This window comes from Passer domesticus, chromosome 5 (assembly GCF_036417665.1).
Source record: "Passer domesticus isolate bPasDom1 chromosome 5, bPasDom1.hap1, whole genome shotgun sequence".
NCBI classification, from domain to species: domain Eukaryota; kingdom Metazoa; phylum Chordata; class Aves; order Passeriformes; family Passeridae; genus Passer; species Passer domesticus.
This window is the reverse complement of record NC_087478.1, coordinates 50384347-50408980: the sequence shown is the minus strand read 5'-3', so window position 1 is coordinate 50408980 and position 24634 is coordinate 50384347. Positions and strand designations below refer to the sequence as shown.

At 42.0% G+C, this 24634-nt stretch overlaps 1 long non-coding RNA gene across 2 annotated transcripts in view; it reads left to right on the top strand.

The window, feature by feature from the left end:
- Positions 1–8591: 8591 nt before the first annotated feature.
- LOC135300683 (uncharacterized) overlaps positions 8592–24634 on the top strand; it is a 154861-nt gene continuing 138818 nt past the window's right edge. For both annotated transcript variants that reach the window (XR_010362455.1, XR_010362454.1), the window contains exon 1: positions 8592–9486. This is a non-coding gene — a long non-coding RNA (uncharacterized LOC135300683). The remainder of the gene's footprint in view (positions 9487–24634) is intronic.

The window sequence follows — 24634 nt, the reverse complement described above, 5'->3', positions numbered from 1 at the left end:
TGAAAAAGAGAGTGTCCAAGGAAACAAATGTGTAGAAGTTGCCATCTGTAGGTCTAAGCAGCTTCATATAAACTGCTTGAGGATGCAACCAAAAACCAGGGTGAAATCTCATGCATCCTCCCTTTTCTTCTGCTACCCACTAGTTTGCCTCATCCTCTGCTTTCATTCAAGGAGGCCAATAAAACCAAGCAATTAATCTTCTCTCCTCTCTTCCAAGGGACCATGCCCTTATATTTCCTAATTCCCCTCATAAATGTCATCTTCTGCTATGGGATGTATTTGAACAGGGAGCTCAGATTTTGTTCTTTCTCTCGATTTTGTACTACCCACCTCCAGGAAGAAATACCTCCATAATGTCTGTAAACAACCAGCATATGATTAAAGCCACCACAACCAATAAACATGAAATAGCAATGCTCGTCAGAGCTGATGAAAAGATAGCTTCTTCATGCTTTCAGTGACCAGTTTAGCCCTTGCCAGTGACTTTTTTTTCATTTTGTTCCTTCTGTTGACTTGAAATCTTAGGAGTGGCCTTGGATTTTAAGGGGAAGATGACATCAGTACCAAATTAACTTTTTGCTTACTTTGTAATTCCCACAGGCAAAAGATATATGAAATATTTCTCACAAAGGATCTGATCCCAAGTATCTCCTCAGCACCTTGCTGTGCTGAGTAGTCCTGTCCAAGTGCCTCTTTTGCTTCCACCTTCCCATGGAGCAGGCAGGCAGGTGGATGCTTCCATTTTTTCTTCATTGAGAGAAGTTTTCAGGCCCCTGGTGTCTTCAGAGGAAGAGACAGAGACCCTGAAACAGGTTTTCATGAGAAAAAAAATCACCTAGCCACGTGGTTCCCCTTCAGGGCCACAGCTGGTCTCTGTAATGAGTGTTTGAATATATTATATGTGTACCTATGATTTCCAGGACTTTTTGTTTCTTCATGTTTCTCTTCTCAAGGAACTGAGTTGGTTTTGCTGATGCATGAAGACAGATAGTGACATACTACTCTTTCCTTAGACAAACACACCTACATGAGAAAAGACAAAGGGAATAGAAATAGACAAACAAATGCACAAAAATGGAAAGCATAAATATTGCAGATGTAGATAGGGGAAAAATATATGGCAGGCAGATCTCTAGAGAAACAGATGGATAGCCCACAGCAATAAGCAGTAGCTGTCTATGAAAGATAGGCAAATGCAGTGGTAAATGACTCGTGACTCTTCAAAATTTAATTTGCCATGAAAGCCCATCATGAATGATGCAAAGGCAATACCAAGTAGAAAAGTAGGTTTTCTTCTTAACCTGTGGGATGGAAAGTTATCTGACGGGTTACAATGAGCAAACATGAATGCAGATACGCAGAGATATCTCAACACTTGACAGTTCTCAAAGTTTATTGTCAAACCAAATTAGCAGAAGTCTGCCACGTATGGGCAGGCAGAACAGCAGGCAAGATGCTAAAATGTCTGCAGTGAAATCATTGCCTTCCATGGCATTCTTACCACCATTTCCTTCCCCTTGACCTCCATTCACTAGTTCATAAGATATTAAAGTGTCAGCAGTCAAAAGCAACTGCTGGGAAAGATTGAAACCACCTTATTTACTACTCACTGTCTTTCCTACTTAATTTGCTGGTACCTGTCAGTCGTGATACAGCTGAGAAAAGGGTAAGGGCCTTTTTTTTTTTCTCTGTAGAACTTAAAGAACACTTTTAAGCACTATTCCCAGACTCTGATAAGCAGACTACAGTTGAAGTTGTAACAAAAGTGGAATAGAGATAAAGTAACCAGACAAGTCTGACTTTCATATGCTTGTGGAGTGCCTCTGGGAAAGAATTTTGCAGTAACATGTAAGCGCTGGTCTTCAGAGACTTACTTGCCCTCAGTTTGAAACCCTTGCTCTCTATTCACCTTATAATATATTTGTTTGGAAAGATGGACACCTATAACGTGCAAGTTTCCCACAACATGAGATGTGAACAACTTGTTCACAAGGTAACTGAATCTTTTGTGCACAAGGTAACTGAATTTTCCCTCAAGGTGACATCTCCTGATTCAGCTACCCGCTCCTCCCTTATGGTCCTTCTGCCTCATATGTGGCTAGAGTGTCAGAGCTTTGCTAGATTGTCCCATTTAAATGCTTTTAAATTAAACATACATTTCTATGTGCACAGTGCTCAGCGCTTGTTGGTAATATGCAAAAAACTGTGAGTTCGGGTCACACTTACAAATGGGAAATCCCACAGCTTTTCAGACAATATTATCCCTCTCTGTCCTTATTCCACTGCATGCCATCAGGCCAGCTTACAGAGATCCCCCCTCCTCTCAGCATTTAGTCTTGCCTGATGTCCTCAGGGAAGCAAGGAATTAAATGGAATGGATTTTTAAAAGAAAAGCAAGGGAGCCCTCCTGCTGGAGCTGAATAAAGTTGAGACAGCTCTGTCAGCTGCATGTCTTCACTTTGCAGGGAGCTGTCAGTAAGCTCTTTAAAGTTGGGGAACTTAAGCAGGGAAAACAATTGTGTGTGTCACTTGTAATCTACATGCACAAATTGCACCATGTTGAAAGCAAGAAAATTCATTTTTATTTGTATAAATAGATCTGGTAGATTTCATTAAGATTAGGTCAGACTGCGGAGTTATCACATAGGCTTGTTTGCACTTTTTGTTAATCTTCATTTGCAAATGCTGATTAGTGCCACAAAACTCTCTTGCTGTTTATTGTAAAAGCCTTCTCTTCTTTTCTTCCTGTCAGAAAGGCTCAGGAGGAGGGAGAGGGGAGGGAGGAAGAGAAAGAAGGGGACTTCAAAGCTAGAACCAGAAGGAACATGAAAATGGATTTACTTGAATTAGGAAAGGAGGAAGGGAGGACAAGGGAGAGAAACTCTGGTACTGTCTTAACATCCTGGATGGCCCAAGCAGGACCTCCTGATAATGAAACAGTGGTGCAAGAGCAGTGCAGGTCAGTGGGTCAAAACACGAGGGACATAAAACTACTGGAAGCTGGGCAAGTGGCACCTCCCCTCTGCTTTCCAGTTCATACAGTTCTTACATCCCTCTGACAGTAATATAGAAGTCCCTCCTGGTGGCCCATCAGATGACATTGTCTGCCTGTTATCTGCAGTTTGCTCTTCTCCCATCCTCTCCAGAAAGAAATGGTGAATACTGAGTACACTATGTTATTTTGAAATGCTTCTGTTGGGTCACTAAACTTTATGCTTTTCATAGACTGACATCTACCCTGCTGCAATCAACTAGATCTCAAATTTTAAGAGAAGATTTTTAATAGATTTTTAATAGATAATAGATTTTTAATAGATATTTGATCTGCCTTAGAAGTCTCTTCTCTAGGACATCCCTGTGGATGGCTGTCATCCTGATGAGTCTGAATTGCCATGTGTAACATGTTCATAGTGCTAATTCCTCAGGTAAATCTGGGGCTCCAGGATGAAAAGACAGAGAGATGGAAGCCTCTGTGAAAAGGAGGAAGAAACAGAATGGGAATTCCACCAAAGTGTGAGGGGTATTGAGGGAGGAGTACAAGGAGAGCCACAGGGAAGCTGTGAGTGATGCTGCAGAGGTCAGTACCTGTGTATGCACAGCAAGTGCCCTCACACCAGGGCTGAAACACAACTCTTGCCCAGACAAACTTACCTATATTTTTTTCATTGTGTTTTGTTCTAGCCTCTGTTTCCTGACATGATGTATCAGAATTCTGTAAGAATGACATAGAAATCCCCTCTCTCTCTCTCTCTCTCTCTCTTTTTTTTTTTTTTTTTAATAAGCTTTTCCTTTCACATAGATACTCTTTCATATCTTCATTTAAATGCTGACTGTTTTTCAGACTGTTTCCCAGCAGGACCTAGTAACTAGGTCAGTTCTTTAGCACCTAATTTTTTTACCAAATACTGAACAAATACATCAGGGTATTCAAAGTACAAGAGGGGTGTGGATTTGCATAGTCAGCATTCAGGTTCCCCCAAGCCCCATTCTAGAATAATGGCCCTGGATTGCTCTTCAGTGACAGAACCCATTACTGCATGGAGGAAAAATAAAACTGCTTTCCAAAGATCCCAAGGGTAGAGACTGTGGGAAGCATGTGCAACATTTTTTCAAAGAATGTATTCACAGCATTTTTTTTTCTTTTATGAGTAATATGCTAGAAGAAATTGTAAGTAACAATACAAAATTAAATTTGGTGAATACGCTGAGGGGTAATCCTTAGAGAAACCTTATCTATCTTGAGTATTCAAACACATCAAATTGCTGGGCATGATGGCAATTACTGCACTGCATATATTCAATTTGCTCTTGTATATACAATATTATCTTCCGTAAGGAACGGCAAACTGCAGAACATATTTCAGTAAACACTATTCTGAGTAAACAGAAATGGCTTGAGTGTGCACTTCTGTGCATGATAATATACCAATGAAATATTTCTCTGACAGAGCTGCTGAGTGTCAGGGAGACCACATCCAATGAGAACTTCTTCAGTGTTAGGAGGTTCTTCTTCAGAGGCTGGGAGAGACAGTCCCTTGTAGTTTTGATGTTTCCTAACCTGGGGTGAGAATGCAGGTGTGCCTTTTGTTCAGGTAAATTAAAGCAATAAATGAAGGCAGTTCCATTATTCTTGTAGAGACTATGCTGAAAGTGCAGATACAGCCCAATCCACCCATATATATCCATACTGAGGCATGTATACCTATGCACTTGTGTGTGTATATATATACTCACATATATACAGGACTAAAATCCTGTGTCCCCTTATGCTGATGAATATAAGATTAATGTCCCAGCATGCTGAAGGTTGTGTAAGCCCCACTTTTTATGTGACTTATTACAGGAGCACACTGTTAGCTATCAGCCAAATACACCCAGCAAGCTGGATATGATCTGCTGTATTAATATTGGAGAAGCTGCAGTGGAGAACCAGCATTCAGGCCTGGAGCAGAACAGGAATATTTTGTATAAATTCTTGTCAGAACACGCTGATTCATCAAAATGAAGCTTTTTGCAGAAAAAGGCTAGCTCCCCTGGCATTTTACTTTGGCATAACTTGTCGGCTTCTTTTCAATTAAAATGTTTTATTTAAGAGGTCAAGATGGCCTTTCTGGTTTAGAGCAGAGAGTAAATTATAGTTTAAAAATGGGGGAAATTACACATCTATTTAAAAATGCAGTATTTTGAAAAGTTCAGGAGAGATCAATTCACTCATCGAACTGACCACGTGGAAAATTCAAATATCAGCATCTGTTTCACATGAGGTGGGATTCTTTGTAACCACTAACACCAGTTTTTATGATGTTATTAAAATTCTTTTCTTACTCAACTGCATGTCTCTCTAGTCATAGTACTCTTCTGCCTGTGTTTTACCAGGACACCTTCCCCTCAGCAGAACATTCTGCACTGTATGCAGTGACATTTCCAGTACTAATTCAAGAGCATAAGCATTATGAGCATCATGCCCCCTTTTAAGTGGTACCCAAGTACTGAGGAAAGAAAACACCCACAGAATGTGCAAAGACATCTTTGGTTGCATGTCTTTTTCTCTTGGCTTCCTCCCCTCCTGCACCTCATGGATATTATGTTGAAAGTTTTTATAGAAAATTCTCTACTGTTACAAATGAGTTAAACTTCATTGTAATCAAGACATCTGCAGTTCTTTATATCAGTAAAGACTTTGTTCTGGTTTATAATTTTTGTTTTAAATGTTCCTCTTCCTATTGCTGCTATTCAGGCTTCCCAGAGTGAAACCACTCCCTCTGCTCTTTTGGTGCTTCTTCACTGTGGAGGCCAGAAAGCCAAGGATTTAGTCATGGAAGAGCCATCAGTTTTAATTTTTAATTACAGTTGAGAACACCTGCAAAGTCATGGGGTGCAATGTGTGAGAGGCTCAATTCCAGCTAAGGTGGATTGGGGAGGTGTAGTATGACATTTCCAGCAGACAGGAGAGTAGCCTTCATTTGAAGAGACAATAACTTCTTGACACACTCTAACTCAATCACTTATGATTATCTGACTCTACCCTTGAGCAATAAGGATAAAAGGCTCTTTTCAAATTGACTTAAAGTCCACATAAAAAGGTTGCACCAGTTCAGTTAAATTAATTTAAAACCTGATTATTTAAATCAGCACCACTTCTGTGTGCAGACAAGACCTAAGTGTTATGCTTTGTGGATGTAGTGAGTCCTACTGAAGGTACTGAAATGGCCAATTTTCCTCACAATCACCCTCCCCTGGGACTGAGAAAGGAGTTATGAAAGATTGAAATTTGGCTTTCTTGGACACTTTCCTATTCAAGATATTCCAAAGAGCTTTTCAGTAATAAGCTGGATGCTGGTGCTGCAGTGAGAGCATAGATAAACACAGAGGTTGTTAATTCAACAGCAGTGGCTCCAAAAGAGCTATGAAGGTTAAAGTCTCTATTACTAAAACAGAGACTGCTGGCAATCTGCCTTAGAAGTCTCTTCTCTAGGACACCCCTGTGGATGGCCTTCATCCTGATGAGCCTGAATTGCCATCTGACACCAGATGCTATTGCAATATTCATGTCACTCTTCAGGAAACTGTGCAGCAAGCTTACACACATGGAGTGGGTCCTGGGACATTAGGGGAGGGTGCTGTGAAGGTGGCCAAGAATAGAGCCCTCCTGGGTAGAAGCACACAGGGAGACAGAAGCCAAGAGACCAACTAACATTGCTGGAGCAAGTGAATAAGTTGTTTTTTTTTACCAAATTAAAGCTGCATTGAAGGAATTTCAGACCTTTTTTCTTGGGCTGCCTTAGTTCCTGGCAGCTAGACAGAGACTGAAGGCTGCTGCTGGGTATATAAACAGTCAGAACCAGCCTGCAGTTGTCACAGACAAACACAAACACCATTGCATCACCTGGAGGCATCCCAATTAAATGGAATTGTCATCTTCACCAAGCCAGAGTTAGCACTATTAAATGTCATTAGGCTTAAATTAGGTTTGCTCCAAGAGATGTCCTCAATAAACAAATTTCCTGATTAAGTCCAAGTGGCATGTACTTTAATAAACTCTATAACCACACTCTTGCACTTTTCCTAGTTTTATTGTTTCCTTGACTCTAACTTTCTGGTTGTCATAGCATTCAGTCCATGATCAAACCCTTAAGTGCAAAAGCTCTGCATATACAAGTCTTTTTATTTTTTCAATGCCATTCTCAGATTTTATTAAAGGAAAGAGAGCTTGTTTCCAAAATCGGGTCCTAGGTAATGTAGGAAAAATGGTATATGCAAAGCTAAAGCTAACACAGTTGATTAGGGAACCAGCTGTAATACTCTGGAGGCTGCAAGGTATTGAAAGAATGAGTCCAGATTGTATGCAATCAATCACAGAAATATGAGGTACTTTTAAGTTTCCTGTCAGAGATCCTGCTTATTCTCTCACAACAAGACTGGGATGAGCTCAGCCTAACTTTTCTTTATAAAAATGTTCAGGGATGCCCCAGTGTGACTTCTCTGCTCTGCTGATCCTTTCCTTTCCCTTCCTCTACATCTGCTTGCAAATTACTGAATGACAAACTTGAAAACTTCTGGCATTCAAGCACTGAAACTGTATGGATTTTAAGTGTTTCAGTTGATGGCTGGAAAACATTACAGACAAATGTCTTGGTTTGAAGGACAGGTGTCTGCCAAGGAAGGCGGGAACCTCCAAATTATTGTAACTTTGAAACTAAGGGGCTTTCAGGTGCAGATATGGGAAAATGAAGAACAGTTCTTTACTAGTGTGTGTGTGTATAACAAGGCAAACAACAGAAGCACATACCCAGCCGAGCCTGCTCTTGGCCGCGGGCGCTTTCCCTTCCGTGCAGTTCCGCTCAGGGCCGCCAGGGGCGCTGCTGGCTCGCGGCCAGGTCGGGCCCGCGCGCTGATTGCCCGCGCCGGCAGGGGGCGCTGCGGCGCCAGCTCGGCCATGTCGCCCTCAGGCGGGGATGGCCTGAGGGGGGAGGGGAGCAGAGCCCCACCCTCACCACATGGAGCCCCGCCCTCACCACCTGGAGCCCCGCCCTTACTGCCTGGAGCTCTGCCCGCACCACCTGGAGCCCAGCCCCTCACCGCCTGGAGTACCGCCCTTTCCTAGAACCCAGCCCTCACTGCCTGGAGCCCCGCCTGCACCACCTAGAGCCCCGCCCTCACTGCCTGGAGCTCTGCCGGCACCACCTGGAGCCCAGCCCCTCACCGCCTGGAGTACCGCCCTTTCCTGGAACCCAGCCCTCACTGCCTGGAGCCCCGCCTGCACCACCTAGAGCCCCGCCCTCACTGCCTGGAGCCCCGCCCACACCACCTGGAGCCCCGCCCTCACTGCCTGGAGCTCTGCCCCTCACTGCCTGGAGTTCCACCCCTCACCACCTGGAGCCCCACCCTCATTGCCTGGAGCTCCGCCCTCAATGCTTGGAGCCCAGCCCTCACTGCCTGGAGCCCAGCCCTTTCCTGGAGCTCCACCCCTCACCACCTGGAACCCAGCCCTCACCGTCTGGAGCCCCACCATCATCACCTAGAGCCCTGCCCTCAACACCTGGAGCCCCACCCTCAACACCTGGAGCCCCGCCCTCATCACCTGGCCAAAATCTCGCCCTTCCCAAGAGAAAAACCCCCAGGTAGTAGAGTTTTTCTACCCCAGATGGTAGAGTAGCCAGGTCCACCCTTCCTCCACCTTGGCCATTTCTTTTGTATCTCTTAAGTACCGGTCCTTATCGCTTAGCAACCGATGGGACAAAACTCCATGTGAGAAAAAAAAAAAAAAGAAAAATCCTAGCCACCAGCAACAAATATAAAAATCAGGTCCTTCTAAAAAATGCTTCTTAAAAAAGCATCTAAAGATGCTTGCATCAAGAAACTGGAGAATAAAGGCTCTTCTCTAGCAGTACAAGAGGACACAGTTTGGGAATAAGACTCCGGGTGACACAAGAACTTTGTGGGAAACTGCCAGATTGAGACTTGTTACAGGCCAAGGTAACTCATCATAATCTTTTCTCTCACTCTTTTTGTACAAGATACACTACTAGCTCCAGAGCACCTCATTGATGAATCCATGAATCTAGTTCTGGTGCCTGATCAGCTCCAGCTCATGGTACCACTCTTCTGCATGTACACATGTAATACCCCAGTGAAAGGACACAGCCTGGAAGTGCACAAAACTCTGGCGAGAAACAAAACATTACTTAAGTCGTGACATTCAAGGATAACTGGCAGTCCTGCCACCCTGAACACGTCACCTGAAACTAAGGAAGTGTGCAAGCAGAGATAAGGAAAAAAGTTAACAATTAGGGGGTTAAGCACCAGAACAGATCTTCCTGAGAGACTGTGCAATCTTCATCCTGGAAAATTTGCAGGCGCTGGCCTACAATCCCAGACAACCTACTGCTCTGAGCACTTATAGGAAGGTGCTGCTCTCCTGGATCACCTGTGGAACCTGTTTTTACACTGCGTGAGGCCCAGCCCAGCTCCTCCAAGGAATGGAAGGTAAGTACAGAAAACACCTATGTTTCTTCTCTAAGCAGTCCTGGGAAAGCTCTATGGATGTGCTAAAGGCTGAATAAGTCAGTTGCCTTTCATCCATGCAGCTCAATAAAGACACTGAACAGCTCTGTTGCTGCTCAGTGTTGCTCTCTGAGTGACATTTGAAGAAATAAAGAAAATGAGACTGTCATTATGCATTGCAAAACTGAATAATTAAAATTGCCTCCATCATAGCTCTCTTTTATCATAGATTTTATTCACATGACATTCCCTCTTTTACATACTGAGAAGGTAAGGCATAAAACGACTTAGCAGTTGGGCACAGCATTACCTAGAGCAAGGAACCGAGTTTCAGCTGCCTCATCTCCAACCAGGAAACTGGTGAAACTCAAAAAAAATTAAAGCTGATCTAAGTAAAGAAAGTTATTTTTGTGACTCCAACTACCATACCAGTTGCTTAGGCTGGCTTAAAGAAAAAGTACATACATTGCCTTTGTCATGGAGGCTAAAAATATGCTCTGTGTCACACCTATACATAGAGGACTCTTGCCTGACTGAGCATCTGACCAGAGCTGTCAGTCACAAACACATTGGAAATTACAGCTCATTCTTTGGACTCAGGATGCCCACCTAATATGTTCAAAATAAGCTTCCTGTTTACTTTAGACTGTACCTAAACCCACAAGCTGAATGCTTCTCTGAATGCCCTTGTAGAACATAAAAGCCTTTCTTGTCCTTGTGATTTTCCACGACTGCCTCAGGTGTCTGTACTGCTGCAAACAGCAATTAAAGGACAAAAACCTGTCTGTCAAGCACAGATCCAAAAGACACTGCGTTCATCCCTCCCCTTATTTGCTTTCCAGCTGGCAGAAAATGCTCCATGATCAAGGTATGCACTTGGCCTCGGGACTCCTTTCTCTCTTATGAACGTAAATATTGTTCATACAGAAAATAATTGAGTCCTCCAGCCACTGATGTGAGTGGACAAATATAGATTGACGGCTGGATTCCTATGTCCAAATATATTCACCCAGGTCCTTCCGCTAGTGCTTTGTTTGAATGCCTGTAGGCTGCTCTCAGGGTGTTCCTTAGATCCTCCAGATCACTTCTCAGAGGCAATAAACTTTTCTCCACTGGGTGGGTTTAGGCATTTTCCTCAAAGATTGCCTTCATTCAGGAGCAATGAAAAAACTGCAAGAGTAATTCCCTTGTCTAGGATGACTTAGGCCCAATTTGCTCTTGAAGTAGTACTAAACTGCAGTAAGTGTTGAGCTAGATTACAATGCATTCTCTGTCCAGGGCATCTTACGCAAAATATTGTGTGTCATGACACAAATAACGGGACATCCAGCTCTGCTTTCAATTAGATTAACTCTGCACAAATTATCTTTGGCAGGACAGCTTTCAAAGGAAGGAAAAAGTGCGAGGTACCCACATCATCTTTAAAAAGACAGAGTAAAGTATGCTGTGATTTTTTCTTTGTTGATATTACTGCAGCAATGCAGAAGCATTTTCTTTATATCTAGTGTATATTATTACCTTTAGGCCCTGAAATACATAACTGTATCATCTCTGCTCCATTGTACAAAGCTCCTGGCATGTTTTTGATGGGAAGTATAAGCACATGTAGTTTTCCTAAGAAACAAAAGCTGAAAGCTTTCTTATACTCACAGCTTCTAATATAATCTGCAATTGATACAAAAAGCACGAGAGCTTTTTGATTGTATTTTCCATAACTCAGCTTTACTCTCGGCTTATTTGTGTCCACCATGAAAATAAAATCTAGCCAAGTCTTCTTCACCAGTATTCCTACATATCAAGAAGACAGAACCAGCCTCTTCACAGTCATGTATGGAAAGAAGAGACACAGTGAGCATAAAGTGAAGCAAGAGAGATTCATATCAGATATGAAGAAAAACTTCCTCATATTGAAGACAGACTGTCCAGAGGGACTGTGCCTCCAATTTTCATTCTTGGATGTTCTGAAGCCCTGAATGGGTACAGACATGAGAAATCTGTTTTGACCTTGTCTTTCTTGTAGTGAATGAAATATTATTAAGCCAAAGAACATCCAGCTGAGCTATAACATTCTTTGATGTGGTAACATGCTACCATAATACAAATGGCAAGGCACCTAGTGGAGGTGCCAAAGAGGAGTGCAATCCCAACTGCTTTCCCATAACTGTGCAGCATTTAACAGCTTTGGAAAGCTGAACCTTTCCACATTCTATTAAACTTCAAGCTATATTCAGATTGCTTGGCACCTAAGTTCATCCTTTGCTATCAGAAGAAGAAATGCTGCTGGGTTTTGGTTTGTTTGTTCCCCCCACACCAATGTCTGTCCCTAGACTGTGTTCTGGAACTGCTTTTCTCCTCAAAAGCTTACTGCCTGAGCATTGGAGCAGGATGTAGTAAATGCTTAACTGCCCAAGCTAGCCTCCTTTTTGCTGTCATCACTCAAGTACCAACAGTGGAAAATGAAAATAGTTATCCTATTCTGAGCAAAGTTGCTTTAAAAATAAGCCAGAGGAACAGGGATATTCAATATAGTTAGCTGAAGGAATGATCTCTTAGTCATCATCAAATCATTTATGTACCTAGCCCATAAAGGTAACATTAAACTTGCAAATTATTTTCAGCATAGAATAGGAAATGGAAGACCTGGTATATGTTTCTTGGAAAGGGTATCAGGATATCTGGACATCATCACTATGATGTAATGAAAATTATGTTTCAGAGATGGAATATGAACTGCATGACTGTTCCAAGGATGAGAAGTATATAGCGTTTATATGGAAACAACAAGTTGTCTACTTCCATCCAAAACAGGAGTGGAATACAATTCCTCCAGGGTGTTTTTCACACACTCAGTGAACATTGACTTGACAGTAGATAATAAAAGGTTTGCCTGAACTATCTCTGATCACAGGACTGCTATGGCTTGGTTGAATCACTCCTGGCTCTAGGAATATAATTTGCATAAAACTACTTTAGGTATTAACTTGTGATTTTAGTTCCCATTGCCTCAATGTCAAGATTTAGCCTATGTGTCTTGAACGTAAAAGTGTGCCGTGCATTATAGCACTGAATTAAGTTCTGTGGGAAAACGTGGGTGTATGCAAAGCATGCCTCTGGCTGAACAAAACCAAGGTAGTGAATAACATGTGATAATATCTTAAATATGATAATGTGTGATAAAGATATCAGCACATGTAATTTCATGTGGATATATGAGGCATTTGTATATGTCCATTTAACTCTAATTTCCTTTTTGCTCTCCTTCAATAGCATTTTTGTTACTTTAATGAATGAATGTAGCAGCTAGCATTGTTGGGAGGATGTTTTTAAATGCTGCATGTCTATTTCAATCTCATATCCTGTGTTTATCTTGTAATCTGTGCTGTTCTCATAATCCATGGTTGAACAGCTTTCTGCTTCTGGGGGACCAGAGTCTGTCAGTGCTTATCCACCACGCCTTTCAGCAATTTCTCTTTCCTTCCAAATTATGGGTATTTTGTGGCCTTAAGAAGGACATGAAAATATTGTGTGTGCCATAACTGAGCTGGGACACCTGAACAACAGCCTTGACAAACCCTTTGCCTCCTCTGGCCTCGTCACGTGTCCCTGCTGGCAAATGCAAAAAGATGCTGTGTTGATACGATTGCACCAAAGGAGATATGAATCAAGACTATCAGTACTAAACAAGAGAAATGAACACATATCACTTAATTTTTGTGTAGAGCCATTGGTGCATTTTCCTCTTATGTGGATTGCAAAGCAATGCAAGAGAAGTGTTCAGAAAATAGAAAAGAATAATTCAAATCTCTCTCTCTTACAAAAAAGTAAGTCCCAGTTTTGTTTCATTTCCAGAAAGACTCTGGTCAGATGCAGGTTTTCTCATGCAGCCTGCTTTCCTCAGTTTGCTGATAGGGATCTCCAGGAAGCTGAGGACACAGCTGACTTAGCTATGGGCATTTATGAAAGCATTTCAAATAGAAGGGTCTGTATAGTCTAAAGACTGGAGGCACAGCCTCTGCCTGGCCTGATAGAATTGTAGGATCTGAGATACATAAATGGATTTACTACAGCTGTCTTGTACCCAGGACAAGCCCCAGACAGAGTTTCTGCCTCCACTGGCACTGAACACAAAGCCCTACTTCTCATCCTCTTCCACCTCCTCCTCCTGCCCTTACCTGGGAGGCTGTGGTGTCTCTTCCTACAGGGAACAATTCAGCATCCCATTGTCATGACTCAGTCCTCTGAACCCATGCAGTTTCTGGGCGCAGCATGACCACAACAGTAAGAGCCATCTTGATAAATCTTTAACATTACAGAGCTTTTTCTTCCATGAAAATAAACCAAGGCTTAAATGTTCAATTCCTTTCTGCTCTGTGCACATTTATATTTTCTCTAAATGAGGCCACATACCCTAACTCTGTTCCCCCTCCTCTCCTGGAAGCTCCTACTCTCTCATTATTTTAAGGCATCAAACCTGATTCAGTAAATCTCTTCTTTCAGAACTGTCATGTTTTAGCCTCAGAACACAAACACAGTATTTGTTCGTAGAGTGCTTCCTTTTTAATGCTTTAAAAGCTGTTACAAATGTCTTGTTTCCTCCCAGCCACAGCTGTATTAGATTATCTGTTCTGGTTTTGGTTGGTTTTTTTCCTAAAAAAAAAAAAAAAAAAGTGGAACTCCTGATGCAAACTCAGCCCTTTAGAACAGCAACTGATTTATGACTTTTTACTCCCCAGACCAAAGGTTAACTTCTCTCGTCAGTTACTAAAGGTTGTATTGGATGCCAGAAAGGAGCAGCATTTTTCAAGTCAAGATTTCTAGGAGCAAAATTGAGACACACTATTTTCAGTGTACCTGAAATAGGCAGCCTGTGGGGAGCAAGCAGGTTTGTTAAAATTGCAAAAGGATGAAGAAAGAAGACAAAGGAAAACTTGCTGCAAAGGACAAAATGTTTCTTTTCCAACCATTGCCTAGGGATGGAGTGGGAAAAAAAGAGCTGCTCTGAGGTGCATCTTTTTAGGTGATAAAAGCAAAGCACCAGCAGAAAAGTTACCAGGGAGAGTAATTAAAAACAAAGCAAAACATTCTTACCAGATAACCCATGGTTTTAAATTGTAATGAATTAACTTTGTATATTTTCAAATTCAAATACTGCTGAAGTAACACAAAATTATGCTGATTTGTGTGCTGATGAAGAGTACTGTTTTTAAAAAAACAATTACCTTTCTGATTTCTAGGATAATCAAAAGACAGACAATCTTCGGTTTTGGTTTTCTCTTAAAAACAACCCAGTGGGATCCAAGGAATCTCATATATGCTTTAGTACAGTAGAAAACAGCTCAATTATTGATGCTGAAAATATAAATATGCCTAGATGAGGACAGCAGGAACAAAGCAATGTGTCTATGTCACTGTAGATCCATCCTATTTAACTTACTGTAACACTGTATAAGAATAAACAACATAATGGATAGTAGGTTGATAAACAGATATAAACCATCCCTCTGCAAAGGATAAGACTGCTCATAGAAGGGTTATTCAAGAAGTTAGATAACCACACTGTGTAGAGAAAACCCCCATCATAGATTTAAAGGCGAATGATGAGGATATAAAGTTGGAACAAGTGAGCAGTATATTGTGATATGGATGAGACTTCTGTAGTGCCAGTCCCTAGCAAGATATTTTCAGACCCATGCTGGAAAGCTTCCATCTCCAAGAGGTGTTTACTAAAGAAGTCACACTTTTAGAGCAAGGAGAAGGAGTGCACCATTATGGGTACAAACCCAAAAGGAATCTCCTGCATTAGGAAAGAAATGTGCTCTGCTGATATCAAGGACCGTTCCACACAAAGAGATTTTTTTGCAGAAAAACATGGCCAGCAAGACCTGCACTCTCAAGATGGAGGTGAGGACATCAGCCTTTTCATTACACTCATTCTTGACTGACAAGATGTGCCACCCTACCTGAGCTGGCTACTCTCTTCCTTGTGCAGACTTGCTCAGGAAGATGAAGAAGCAGAGCCCAGTTTGTCTCAGGACAAACATTGACCATGGGAAGGCTGAGCCCCACCAGCATGATGAACGGGAGCCAATTTCCTGAGTCTTGCATTAGCTTACCACCTATGAATGCTTATGTCTGAGGCAATGTGGATTGTTTTTCCTTTTTTTTTCAGCCATATCACCTGCTCAATACAGCTCATAGCATTGTAAGCAGGCAAGAGGAAAATCAGGATGTCCTGAGACAAATAGAACCCCAACATTAATCCTGAGCACAGGCTGATCACCTAGCATCACAATCTAGTGTTTATCACTGCTGGACTGCTCTGGAGGTTGCTACTGCTGCACTCAGGGGACCCCAGAGCAAATTACAATTTGATAAAAAATGGAGAAGCCTTATTATGCTCTAAGGGGGCACAGAAAGAAAATAAGGTGGTCATTATAGATGGATAAACAAAACTGGAGACTGAAAATCTGCATCTGTCGGTGGCCATAACACTGCGGAGCTATTTCTTAACTGATTTTCATGGCCCACTGGCTTTTGCTTTTCCTGGCTTAGACAAAGAGCTGGCATGCCCTCTGCCTCCTGCTAGTGCAGCTTAAAATAAGTACTGTGGGCTAATGTGCATGCTGGGGTCTCTCTTTTCTCAGTTTGCAGTTTGCACTTGTATTTAGGTCCTCTGCTTGTTTATGATTTATGAAGCTTTCACTCCGTCTATCGCATTTAACAAGCAGTGTGAAGAAAAGAGAAAGCTTTTAGCTCCAAGGCAAAAGAGAAAAGAAATGCTTTCTCCTATTCCTTTAATGCAATTTAAAGGAGATTGGAAGTTAAAGAAGCCAGTAAGTGAAAGATGGAATGGTAGAGGGAGAACAAAGAAAACTCTAGACACCTTTAATTTTCCCTAGAGGAGAATGTTAGGAAAGATAAAGATGCTTTTTCCCCTCCAGCCCCCAAACAGAAGTGTTTTTCAGACACACAGATTGGATTTTCAGCTTTCCCAAATCATCTTGGCAAGGTAACGATACCTTGTACTATCCTCATCATCTTTTATTATCTCTACTAAACCAAGTCAAGTGTTATTTAATTAAAAGGGACACGTAAGGATAGGTCAGGCAACTCAAGTATAAAGGCAGATAGCCAAGACAGCTCCTCAATTTGACTGAGATGCTACAAGGCTTGGGGACTGGGAAAGAGGCACTGCAATGAATCACCTGTGGTTAAAAAAGCCACTCTTCCTGGGGAGTGAAGGAAATAGATGGGATATCTGAGATAACCTGGTCTGAGGCTGCAGCTCTGGAGCTGAGCAGAGGCTGTTGAAAAGGCTTGAATATAGACTTCAGTTTTCTTTCACTGACCAATATTTTCTGAACCCTCTTGGAACTTAAAACATGCGCACCCTCATTAGTTCACTGGCAGGTCTCATCCTCCAGGTGTATTAAGCCACTTTCTAGATACAGTGAAATCAAGTTAGAGAGTCAGGTCCTTGTGCAAGACAACATCAGATCTCAAAGAGAAGATGGCATGCCACCCAATCCTTGCTCCTTGTTTTTGCTGGAGATCTCTAAATATCAAGAATACAAGTATGGCTTTGAACTTTTATTGTGATCTGTAAAGTCAGATGATTTAACCTCTTTCTAATGACACAGAAGTCAGGTCAAGCAGTTTATTCATTACCTAGGACCTAAGATTTATTAAAGTCAACAACAGCAAAAAAGTGCACAGAATTAAGAGTCTTTGGTTCAAGACCAGAACAGTCAAACTTTTGTGGTTATGAAGAAGGGAACCCTTCCAGTCATCCTGCATAAAAGTTCCTTTTCATTATGTTACAGGTTTGTAATTCTTTAAATGCCTCAAACTCTAAAAAAAACCCCAAAAAACAAAAAAAACCACCTTGTATTAAAAAGAAAGCACAGCACATTTATTACTAAAGACATTGGTTCCTCCTTACTCCTTCCATGTTCTGTCTTCCCTAAATACCAGGAGAAATAATGTGATTCAGTTGCAGTAATTGGGAAGGTAATAAAGAAAGCAGCAGGAGAAAAATTACCATTTCATTTTTTTTTTTTAAGAGGCAGAAAGGCTTCATACACACTTGTTTTCCACACCCAGGTCAGCTTTGATCTCTGCAAACATGAGGTTTAAGCCAAAAGGATATTATTTTCTAAAAGTTTTAAGCATCTGCAAGTAAAGGCTTAAGGTAAAACTACCTTATCAGTTGTAAGTCACTATAATTAGTTCATGAAAGTGACCAAAATATTTAAATGAGGTTTAATTATAAAGATTGAAGAGATGATTTCAGGAAAGTGAATTGCAACCTTCCAAATTACGACAGAAATAAAAATCAAGGCAGAATAAAAAAAATGCTTTAATTATACTTCATATTTTTCTTCAAACTGATTGCAAAGATATATGGATAGCAGTTATCACACACTTACTGAATTTGGGATGTGATACAGCAGGACTTTGGTACTGCAACCCATATTATTCAGTCTAGAGACATCAGTGGGCCAGCTCAAGAGCAGAGCTCCCCTTTATTTCCATGGGCTTTTGAGGAATGGAAGAGGCAGTGATTAATGGAAGCGTCTCCACTATATTCACCATTCTTTCACCAGGCCACTTCCTAATTGTACAGTTTTGATAGTAGGTAGGCTCTTGCTCCTGTATACACTCTGGATTGATGGATTTCTTCATCTTGGGCTTCCCACTCACTCCGTACCTCTGGTTCTTCTAGTCCATTAAAGGTCAGGCTTCAAGCAATTTTCTTGCCTGGGTACTTCTTATTCCACCTCAGGTGTTTTGTAATTAGATCATACAACACTGTGATGTATGTGAAAGGTGCTTTATAAATCAGTATGTAATAACAACATAACAATACTGCATCCATTTGTTAAAGAAGGGGCAGGGTATTCTTACTATCCAGAATATAATTTCCTCAAGGTGAACCTGAGGCAGGACACCAGGCCTAAAAGCACCATTGCTCTGCAGAATTGCCATCCCGGAGAGAGCGCTGCAGAGGCTGACACACACAGCCAGGCATTGCCTCATCCGGTTTTGTGTCTGGAGTTGCCACTTATGTGTGAACAATAAAGTCACCTGGAAGTCAAGAGCCAGACTTTCAAGGGTGTCGAGACATCTAAGGGCAATCAATAGTCACTGGGATTTTCACACCCATCTCCAACTGCAGTGAATGAGAGAGATGGTGCTTAAGTGCACTTTAGACAACATAATGCCTCTGAAGACCTGACTTTTCATTTCCCTTTGCTCTTGCTTCTCTGTGCAGCAGAGGTAAAGCTGCCTGCCTGGCAAAGGGCTGACAGTTTTCACCCTGTCATGACCACATTTAATCTGTGTCAGAAAAGTGCTGTTTACAAAGCAGAAGGTGTTACTGTATTTTTGGGAAGTGCTAATGGCCACCACATGCCAGCCTTTGACATACAGGCGACTACAAACACAGCTACAGCCAAATGAGGAATTAAGCCATCCTTCCTGAGGTAACCATACTTGTCATGATGCACAGGAAGCAGAGATACCCAGGCATGCCCTGAAGCTAGTAACCCTGCCACCAGGAGCAGCCCAGTGCCACCAAACTCAGATGTAAAGACTCACTTGGTGCTGTGTCCCACATGGATATGGTCCCAACAGACTGATCAGGCTGGAGAGAATCCTCCCAGGCCCCTTCAGGCAATGAAGGGGTGGGAGATTTTAGCGTCAACCCTGAGAATTTCTCAGCCATGGCAGCAGAGTGTTTATGTGATCAGTTCAATGGGTGGGAGAGCAAGAGAATCAGTTAAAAAAGGCTACATCTGCTCTTGGAAGTCTTGGGAATGGAAGAAAGATGGCCACCATTTCCAGTGCCCATATGTACATATTTGCTCTCACAACAACATGTTATTCCTATGCTCAGCTCTGTGCTGCTCCATGCTTTCATCTTCCTGAAAGCAGCAGTTCCAGTGACAGGGCTCTTTGTACCCTTGGGCTGGATGCCAGCTGATGTGTGCTGAGCTACCCATGTACGGCCAGGCCAGTTTAACTGCCTAAAACTTCAGTCTTAGCTGGGAGATCATCTGCTAATGATATGTCCGCCAGCTATAAAACCTGCCACTTACAATATTCATCTTTCTACCGTGGTCTTAAGAGGAAGATGAATTAAGATTTTAATGCCCTTAAAATGGCATATTTTAATACTCCTCATTATACATGAGGTATTCTTTTAGAGATAGAGGAGTGAGGATTTCTCCAGAACTGCATCTGAGTACACATTGGGGTCCTGATTCTCACTCTCTCTCCCCACAAGAGACAGATGTGCTTACAGCAAGTGGGCTGTGTGCTGCACATGTTGGCAGGAGAGAGTGCTTCAATGGCTTATCCCTGCTGAGGAGAGCTGAAGGAAAGACCCATTTTCCCTTTTCTTGCTGTCCTGGACAGCAGTTGCATTAGAGGAAGGAGACGCACAGCAGTTGGTTTGTGCTACTGTTGCTCAGTGCTTGTGCTGGATAAAAAACAGCCCCAAGTGCTGTGTACGACAGCAAAGAGCTTAAAACATGGAGTAGAAACAGATGAGTGCTTGTGTAGGAGCTGCACTAATTCCAGCCTGAGCCCACATTCTTATATTCTGCTGTAGGGTGGTTGGTATATGTTACTTTGGGTTCAGTGCTCCATCTCAGTGATCTGGTATTTCATAAGTTGTCCTTCAATTATTCCCTTTCCCAGCAACTCTGGGAGACAGTCACTTGGCTGGAAGAGGAGGAAACACATCCACTCTGAGATCTAACCTGGTCCATCTCTAGAAATTGGAGAACTGTATACATTAGGTCTGCTTTACCATCCTCACCAAGCAGATCAGGGGACTGCAGGCAGTATGTACACAAGTCATAAAACCTGTCAGTTATAGTATTTATATTTCTAACACGTATTTAAAAGAAATAAACTTAGAGAAGGTTAATTACAATTTTAATGCCTTTAAAGTGATATCTTTAAATATGGGGAACTGATTAGGGTCAGAGTGCACCTCAGACTTCATCAAATGATTAGCATAAGTAGTGTCAGGATGTAGGGATCAACCCTAGTGCCTGAGTGCATCTGAAAGAGTGGGAAAGTGATTCAAGGCCCATGGCTGTCATATCCCTGCTGTTTGCTTTGGGGACCCAACCAGACCATAGCGCAGCTCTTAGTAGCCCATGTGTCTGGGCTTCCTTCTCCCAGAAACCAGGAGGATGGGCAGGAGGAGTCAGCCCATGGCTGTCGCTGTCTCTGTCTCTGTCAGGAGATCTTCTGAGTTCCTGGGTAAGTCCAAAATTTCAGACACAGCTTCCATTGTAATAATGCATCACATGTGACACCTCCTGTCTAATCTGAGCTTTTGAGACGGATCACCTGAATTATCTTCTGTATCCCACTGCATCCACCCAGCTTTAGCAGATTCTGAGAGTTACCAGGCAGACCAGGAATGGTGGTAAAGGCTCTGCAGCTAACTAGCTCATGCTTGAGACACATAGTCCCTCTATGGAAACACCACAGATTAAATAAAATAATGGCACTGATTTTTGTTTTCTATTTACTGATGTTAACATTGCTTCCCCCTGTATTTTTTGTTTCTTTTCCCTATTTATCTAATAAGGTTTCTGAAATCTTCCTGAAGTGCCAGCAAATAACACTTGTATCTTGTTGGTGCAAATCTTTTCCAGCGCTTAGACAAAAATTCTGGCTTTTCAGGCAGAAATATTTGCCCCTTCAGCTTTTGTCACTTTTAAACCCCACCCCATCTCCAAAACTTTGATTTATTAATTTACTGAGTCACAAAGAGTTTTTATTGCTGTTGAACTCTGCAAAACGACTGAAGGTCCCGTGTAAAAGCCAGGAGTTCTGCCTTGTGCCTGACAGGCAGTGTCCAAGCATGAGATGAGAGATGGTGGGGAGGCTGGACAGTGTCAGCTACATCTTCTGCATGGGCAGCTGCACACCAGCAACTGATTAGGTGTTTTGACACAGATGTGTCACTGAGGAAGTCATAAGGGGGAGGCAAGCTTTGTAAGTGGAACTTTAAGCCCCTTCTCATCATACCTGCAGCATATTAAGGTGCCTTATGGCACTGTGAGAACATAAGAAAGCTTCTAGGGAGAAAAGAGTACACAGCTCCCGTGGCAGGAACCCAGCAACCAAGCATGTGTGCAAGTATAAAGGAAAAATCATTTTCATTCTTCACTCTCTGATAATTCTCTCAGCTGTCCTTTTCTTGTGTCACCTTTTTAACAGCTTTCTTCGTGCTGGAAGATTTATGCATCTCCCCATCTCTGACTGCATCAGCTCCACTGTGGAAAGGTGGTTGGTGGTAAAATTAGAGGAAACTAAGGGGTTATGTTCACATCCTAACAGAACTCCCTAACAGTACAGAAATTATAGTATAAAACACAGCTGCTGCTCCCTGGATGGGACACACTTGGTGTGCTCCACAATGGTTCCTCATAAAACAGTAAGTATCAGCTAAGGGGCATGGAATGACCAAATATTTATTTGCTGTCCTGCTGCCTACTCAGTTGCTCATTTTGTTTTCCATTCCTCTGCATTCCCTTAGAATTCCTTTGCAGTGCCTTTACTGATTTGCACTTGCTGATTTCATACCACCTAAGCTTTTTAGCACCTTTAGCAGATCATCCCTGATTTCTGGATACTTCCAGTACCAGTTTGGTGCTAGCCCCAAAACCATTAGGTGTGTCCCTTATTGTTCCAGTCCAGTGCATCCCAGACGATACTGAAAATTATGAGTAGAGCCTGATCATCCACTGAATAGACAACAGTATTTATAATAATTATATAACTTATAAAATAGGAATTTATAACATGTCCAGAGAGAGTAAGCTTAGGAGTGGACTCTAAAAGTCATCTTGCCCTTAGGATTGGAGCTGTTTTTGATGGATAATACCTACTTTGCTTTCAAAATGCCCAATGCTGATCACCACCTAGCCTCAAAAGGCAGTGTCTTCCCACCACTGATTAGCACATTCATTCCTAGTTTTATTGTGAGAAAATGCTTCCTAATATGTAGCATATGTCACATTTACTTTAATTGTTGCATTCTGTTTTGAACAATATTTCTAGCTAAAAGAAATCCAGAAATGTTAATGTTGGTTATTACTTGTAACAATGTATGTAACCACATGTGTGTTCCCTTTAGTTTGGCTGGAAACAAAGCAGTCCTGATTAGAGGTCATAGAGATGTATTAATGAGGTGCTGAACCCAAGGTTTGAAGATTTCTTAAGAGAAAATAGTGTAGCCAGGCCAGAAATTATTTTTATTTTACTTTCTGTAATAAACATGCGGCAAGAGTATGCATGGACTAATTGCTGGATGTATCTACATATAAAGATGGGACAAGTTGGTTTAGTATGTGTGCTGCTTGTGAAAGTGCCTGGAAGTGGTTACCAGAGAGGCTCCAAGGGCCAGGCAGCTGTATTTGTACTTTGCTTGGTATTCTTCTAGCTACTGACTCTGCCAAACTCGGGGACTACCACAGAAATGCCCGCTACAGAGTGACTCCTGACTGACTGAGGTCTTGTCTGTTCTGCTTTCTTTCAGCTGGAGTAGAGTTAATTTTCTTCTTAGTTGCTAGCACAGATCTACACTTTGACTTTTGAGCAGAGAGAACAAACGAACAACCAATGTCCCTTTTGCTAATCTCGAAGTGAGAAGGATTAATAAACTGTGAATTTTCAGGGAACTGCTACTCAATTGAAGTTATGTCACCTTTCCTTTCCTGCCTGCAAAATCCCTGAGGCATGCAGAGCTACAAAGTCACACTCAGGTACGCTGCAGCAAATGTTGGGGCAGGTTCTCTAAGTTTTTAAAAGGGGAATAATCCTTTTGTGTGATTTTGAGACTTACCACTTTGGAACTTTTTCAGAGGCAGCAGTCTCATTGAAAATGAAGTATCTGCTATAGCTTTTATAATTTTAGCTAATATGTTCCCTAACATTCTGCTTTCAGTGACATCAACATATTTATGAAGACCAAAAGTAGAGCCAGACTTCACTGTGGATTTCTACAGTATTTTCTCTGGCACCCTTATGGCTGCAGCATCTTCATGTATATTTTGACAATGAACAGTATTCAGATCTATTTCTCCGTGGTCCTTCCATCTACTTGTATTTCTATTTCATGAAGGTACCCAGTCCCCTCTTATGGTACATTACAGTGCTTCAGCTTTCTGAAGACAGATGCAACAGCTGTGGAGAGTACAGGGAAGGATATGGCAAGTGGTGGGAGGTGATGGACACTCTCTGCTGACTGTAGAATGATTGAGACCTTTACTAGATGCCTTTTCAGGTGGCTAAAAGTGAGATTAATCTCCAGGCATCCCAAATGTTCCCTTTGTCTCTTCTTTTTTCCAGGACTGACAAAGCACACTCCATGGAGCTGGAAATTCACAGCACAGACCTCCAAGGGTGGGCAGTCTGTGCCATGAAGGCTCAGATTCCTCTAACAGATAGATACTTGTGGTTTCTCTTGAGCTGGGGGGAAGGTTTGAATTTGATGTGATTCAAGCCAGCAGAAGAGCCCAGCTATGCTGCAGAAGTGTATGAGAGACAACCTGACCCCTTGATGTACTGGGACTTCACGGTTCCCACTGGCTGTGTTCCAGCAAACTGCTGATGTGGGATGGCACTGCAGCAGCTCTGGTCTGAGAATCCATTTAACTAAGCAGTGCACCTTTTGCTCTTAATCCTGTGCTGCCTTGGATTCTTCTGCCTGATTTGTTTCCTTTTATTACCCAGAAAAAAGAAAATAAATTACCCAGAAGGCATTGTGACCAAATTGCTGAAGTTCAGTGAAACTTTTCTATTTCTTTTCACAGAATGCTTTTCTGTACTTTGTCATACTTACCTGAAAGCTTCTCATGTGGATAGGAATGGAGTTCATAACACTAATTAAACTCTCAGGACATGAACAGAAGCTGAAGATGGGCTGTCAGAGACATCAAACTGGTGTCTGTAATCCCAGGCAAATGCATAATTTGTCCCATTAGATTTTCTTTTATTTTTTTAATTAATCTACTTCTTCTAAGTTTCTTCTGGGAATTCAATTTTTAGGGTACCTAGAGTATCTTTTCACACCCAAGGAAGCTAGAATCATCCATCTTTT